Source organism: Corylus avellana, chromosome ca3 (assembly GCF_901000735.1).
Source record: "Corylus avellana chromosome ca3, CavTom2PMs-1.0".
NCBI classification, from domain to species: domain Eukaryota; kingdom Viridiplantae; phylum Streptophyta; class Magnoliopsida; order Fagales; family Betulaceae; genus Corylus; species Corylus avellana.
The window spans coordinates 17,095,123-17,100,946 of record NC_081543.1 but is presented as its reverse complement, the minus strand read 5'-3'; positions in this window follow the sequence as shown (position 1 = coordinate 17,100,946).

Here is a 5,824-nt window from a genome sequence, read left to right as displayed (position 1 = left end):
TAGTGTTTTTTCGTTCAAAAAAAAAAAAGACAAAGGGCAGAAAACATATTTTAATTTTTTTAATTTCTATTCTAAGCGAATGGAGAATAATAAATCAAAAAAATCCGGATCGGAAGGCCAAGAGCAACAATAGAGTTATTTAATAAAGATCTGGAAAGATTTTGAGTCTCATTTTCATTTAAAATCCTTCCTAATAAAAAACAAAAGTTAGATGAAATGTATATAATATAAAATAAAAATGATATAAACAAAAAAATATATATATATTTAAAATAAATTCTGATGTGCCAAATATGGCACGTCAGAATTTCTTTTATCTTTTTATTTTTTTATTTTTTTATTTTATTTTTTTATTTGATATCATGTTTATTTTATATTATATATATAAATATATAAACATTATATTTACTGACGTGTCACTTTGATACGTCAATAAATTTTTGACGTGTCAAAGTGGCACGTCAATACTTTGACACGTCAATAATTTATTGACGTGTCAAAGTGACACGTCAATATTTACTGACGTGTCTAACTTTGACACATCAGTAAATATTAAATTATTAAATTATTTAAATAAAAAATTTTAAAATTAAATTGAATTCAAATTTACTGATGTGTTATATTCAACAAGTCAGTAAATGTTGACGTGCCACTTTTGGCACATCAAAAAAAAATTTGTTGATTGGCACGTCAACATTTACTGACGTGGCAAAAAATGGATACTGTTTGCCACGTCAAAAAATTCCCTTTTTTTTGTAGTGATACATCAGTGTAGTATATATATACAGCCTTAAACCTAGTGCACCAATTAATTGCAATTTCAGATTTTCCCTAGATACTAAGGAAAACGTTTTCCTTGTTGCGCAAGGGACACGTTTTCCTTGTTGCACATGTCTAGAATTCCTTGTTGCATAAGTCTAGAATCTTTCCTTCTTGAATTGCTTTGCTCGTGAGCTATAGTATCAGGTTGAGACTTTCCATATTCGTTTTGAGCATCTGCACTGCCACTGATTTCTACGTAGTTGCGCTCGAGCGCACTCGGCTTGTGCTCGATCGTTGAACCCGAGAGATTTTGAGTTCCTGCACCACGACTTGCACTCAAGCACACATTCGGCTTGCGCTCGATCGCTGAGCCAAAGAGATTTTGAGTTTCTACACCACCACTTGCGCTCGATCGCGGAACCTGAGAGCACTGAGCCTGATATCCTTTAACACTATTTTCATGAGGTTGTCAAGTTATTTGGTCTTCTTAAGACCGTAGTGTCTGATAGGAACCTCCTCTTGTCCCCAATATCAATCTTAAATTTGACCCCATGCAACCACTTTTTCCACTAGCACATAAAGAAGATATCAATGCTATACGTCTGTATCTTCTTATCTTGTTGCTCTTCTCCTTGACTTTCTTCTCTCTTCTTTTCCCTCTCTCCTGTTCTTTCTTTTTCTCTTTTATTTGCTTCTAGTTTCTGTTGATTGTGCTACATCATAATTATTCCGACACTTAAAAAAAAAGATTATTGGTTTAATTTGTTGAGTTACTGCAATTATAAATTAAGATTTAGTTGAACTTAACATTCAACTTGTTTGGCAATATATGCAAGAAGGGTTTCCTAACTCATCTATTAATCTCTTTTAAAGTTGAAAACTTTCTCGCATCTATAGTTTTCTTTTCAAGTTAATCAAAATCACCCATTGCTTATGTTATCATACATGGTTTAGTCACTTGGACTATGGACTTACATATCTCTTTCTAGACATATAGATACTACTGGATCAATCTTGTCTTATGGGTGTTAATGTGTTTTGAATTTGAAAAACGCTATGCTGACTCCAAAAACATGTTTATCACAATTTATGCAAAATTAATACTATGAAGCAATAAACAATTCAATCACCCAAAATATATAAAGCAATAAAGAGGCAAACACATATATTTTGGTTACGAAGAGGAAACTTTTTAGAAACCGATCTAAAAGTAAAACCTCTCCGGGGCAGCCAAACCCAAGAAATCACTATCAAAAAATTATCCAGAGATTACAGACACTAGGAACACTTACAACCCTTTGCAAGACCTTGGCTCTGTAAGATCGACAAGCCTACAACTCGTCTCCTTGCTCACAATCTTCTTCAACGTGATTCTCCTTTACCGGACCCTTCCGAAAGACTTCTCAACTATAGATTTATCAAAGGAATAACTAAAACTCTAAGAGATTCAATTTAACGCTCATCACATATGATCTCTCTTAGCACAGCCTCCGATGAACTCTCTGGCGGTAAAAATTCGTGCTTCTCTCTTCTATAATGATGTATATATACCCCCGACAAAACCCTAGACCTAACCCACTTAAAATCACGTTTTTGGGCCTAAAACTTACGGGGTGTCCGGACACGGCTTTGCGGAGCAAAATTTGAGTTTCTGGAAATGCGGTCCAGACCCGGGGAAGGCATGTCCGGACATGGGTGAAACAGCAGTCTAGAAATGCTGTCCAGTCTTGATTAACAGCTCCGATTGATGGGCGTTTGTGGTCCGATTGAGCTGAAATTTTGCAGGAACGTTCATAACACAAGAATCTACATTATGAACGGTGGAGATTGATTCTGAGCATTTTATATCAGTGTTTGAGCCTATGAACAGTAACCTCTGCATTTTGGAACAGAATTAAGCCAACACAAGAACTAACAAAATCCATTTTAACTTTATATTATGAAAAGTATGTGCAAGCAATATCAGCTACATTGCACTAACAAATGCGAGGTTGAACGTACTTGAATCCAGTTTACCTTCTTATCATGAAAATTATGTACAAGTGATAGCAGCTACATTGTAATGACAAAATGCAATTAAACTCTCTCTCTCTCTCTCTCTCTGATCTTATCACATTCTTTTTAAAAGTTTTGTATGGTGTGGCTCATGAATGCAATTATTAATGTGTTTTCTTTCCACTTTTTGTTATGTAGAAAGTTCAACCGACAAGTGGTATAGGAATATCTGGTCCTAAATCATCTACAAGTGGTATGGAATATCTGGTCCACAATCATCTACTATTTTTAAAGTAATTAAATATAACTTGTTTTCTGTTTGTTTTTGTACCCTGTTTATAACCGCTTAAAATTACAAATGAAATGTTTTTTCCTTTTTCCTTATAAAGAAGAAGGGCATCTCCAATAGGAAAGCATCTACAACAGTTGGTGGTCCACATTCCAAGAGCAAGGTACTTCAGCATACTCTAACTATTGCGTACATAGCATCGAAGGTACTAACTTTTTCTTTTTTGTTGGTTGGAAAATAGGGCAAGAGTAAAAATCATCCAAGTAGTGTAGATTCGGAAGCAACTAATGCCCCAAAACTTTTTGATGAGCGAGATCACACACCTCCACCTGGACTTGCTGATAAGAGAAGAGAATCACCTCCATAAAAGGGAGAAGCAAATCCAAATTCAGACAACAACCTGAATGTTGGAACTGTGGCAAGACTGACCATTACAAGAAGAATTGCAGGGAACTGCGGAAGGAGACTAAGAACGATTATGCAAACGCAGTGACATAAGAAGTATATGATGCCCTACTTCTCTCTGTTTATAGTCCTCTTGATTCTTGGGTCTTGGATTCAAGAGTATCTTTTTATATAATAGCAATTTGTGAAATTCTCAAGAACTATGTTGGAGGAGATTTCGGGAAGGTGTATTTGGCTGATGGATCTGCACTGGATATTATGGGCGTGGGTGATGTTCGCATTAGAGTTTACAATGACTCGGTATGGAAGCTACAAAAGGTCAGGAATGTTCCAGATCTGAAAAAGAACATGCTTTCAATGGGACAGCTTGATGATGAAGGGCATTCAATTCATTTACACGGTGGAAAGTGGAAAGTCAGCAAGGGAGCCAGGATTTTAGCTCGTGGTCACAAGACGGGTACTTTCTATATGATGATGAACAGCAAGGATACAATTGATGTTGCAGATATGGGAGCTGACTCAAAATTATGGCACCTAAGGCTTGGGCACATGAGCAAGAAAGGAATAAAGGTACTTCTGTCAAAGGCGAAACTACTTGAGTTGAAGTCATTTGAGTCTGATTTGTGCGAAGGCTGCATCCTACGGAAGCAGAAGAAGGTGAGTTTCGCAAAAGTTGGCAGAGCACCTATGCTTGGAAAGTTGGAGTTGGTACACACGGATTTGTAGGGTCTTGTACTAGTGGCATCTCTTGGAGGCTTGCGGTATTACATTACGTTTATTGATGACTCAAGCAGGAAGGTATGTGTTTATTTCTTGAAAAAGTAAATCTGATGTATTTAGACTTTTAAGAAATGGAAGGCCATGGTTGAGAATGAAACAAGCTTGAAACTCAAGTGTTTGAGATCAAACAATGGAGCTGAATACGAAGATGGGAGGTTTAAACTGTTTTGTTTAGTGAATGGGGTTAGGATGGAGAAAACTATCTCAGGAACACCGTAGCAGGATGGTGTGACTGAGTGCATGAACAAGACTCTCAATGAGCGTGCTGGGAGTATGAGATTGCACTGCTGCATACCTGATAAATAGGGAGCCTTCCGTTCCCTTGACCCATAGACTATCGGAACAAGTCTGGAGTGGAAAAAAAGGTAAATCTTTTACATCTAAAAGTTTTTTGTTGTGCTTCATATGTCCATGTTGAGTCTGATGCTTGGAGTAAACTAGTTGTTAAATCTAGAAGTATTTCTTCATTGGATATGGAGATGAGGCCTTCGGTTATCGATCTTGGGATGATCAAAATTAGAAGATCATTAAAAGTCGAAATGTGATTTTTAATGAGTGTGCTATGTACAAGGATGGGTCAAGTGCAGAACCTGAAGTTACAGAGCAGGAATTGAAGAAGTCTAAGTTTGTTAACTTAGATGAGCTTTCTGAAAATACAGTACAAAAAGATAAACAATTCGTGGAGATGGAGCTCATGAACAGTCTTCACTCACGAATGAATGTGATGAAGGAGAATCTTCTAGGAGACCTCATAGGACTAGGAAAAGTCTTATTCTTTAGCAAGAGGCAAAGAGAAATGTGATCGAAAGGCACCAAAGAGGTATAGCTTTGAGGATATGGTTTCTTTTGCTCTGACAGCTTATAGTGGAGATTCGTTGTCTGTTCATAATGGTGCGCTGAAAGAGGTGGAGTCATTATGGAAAGGTAAAGCTTGGGAATCGGCATAATTACCCAAGGGAAATAATGCTAAAGGATGCAGATAGGTCTACAGGAGGAAAGAGTCGTCAGAGAAAGTTGTATGGTAAACGGGACTGCTAGGAAAGCATGGTGATAATTTTAAACCAGTTCCTATGCTCAAGTTTAAAAGGCGCTTGGACTTGAGTGGCACTTGTGGAGTGTGATTGCCCTTAGGGGCTGAGGCGAAGACATCTGGAGGAGACACATTTTGTTAGATTTGATGAGATTCAAGTCAAAGTGAAGATTGTTAAACATGTAACTTGAATCAAGTTTGGTGTGGGTCCCATGGTTTTTATTATGTTGGCTTTTGTGCTTATGTTGTAGCTGACTTAGTACTTCTCCTTTTCCTATTTTGTTTGGACTCTTTCTCCAATACAAATTGTACTTGGATTTGGTTTCAGTAATAGAGTTGGAATATGAGAAGACCTTTGACCCACCTTGAACACCTATATAAAGGACCAGCACTCGTGCTTTCAAGTGTGGAGATGTGCCAAAAACGTGAGCATCATTGTGTGCTAAATTGTGAGCACCAAAGGGAGGAGAAAAAGAGAGAATCTGAGAGAGTGTGTGCAAGGGCAGCAAGCAAACTGTATTTTCTTGTTAGTGTTTTTTTGGAGCAAAAAACAAGTGATTAGA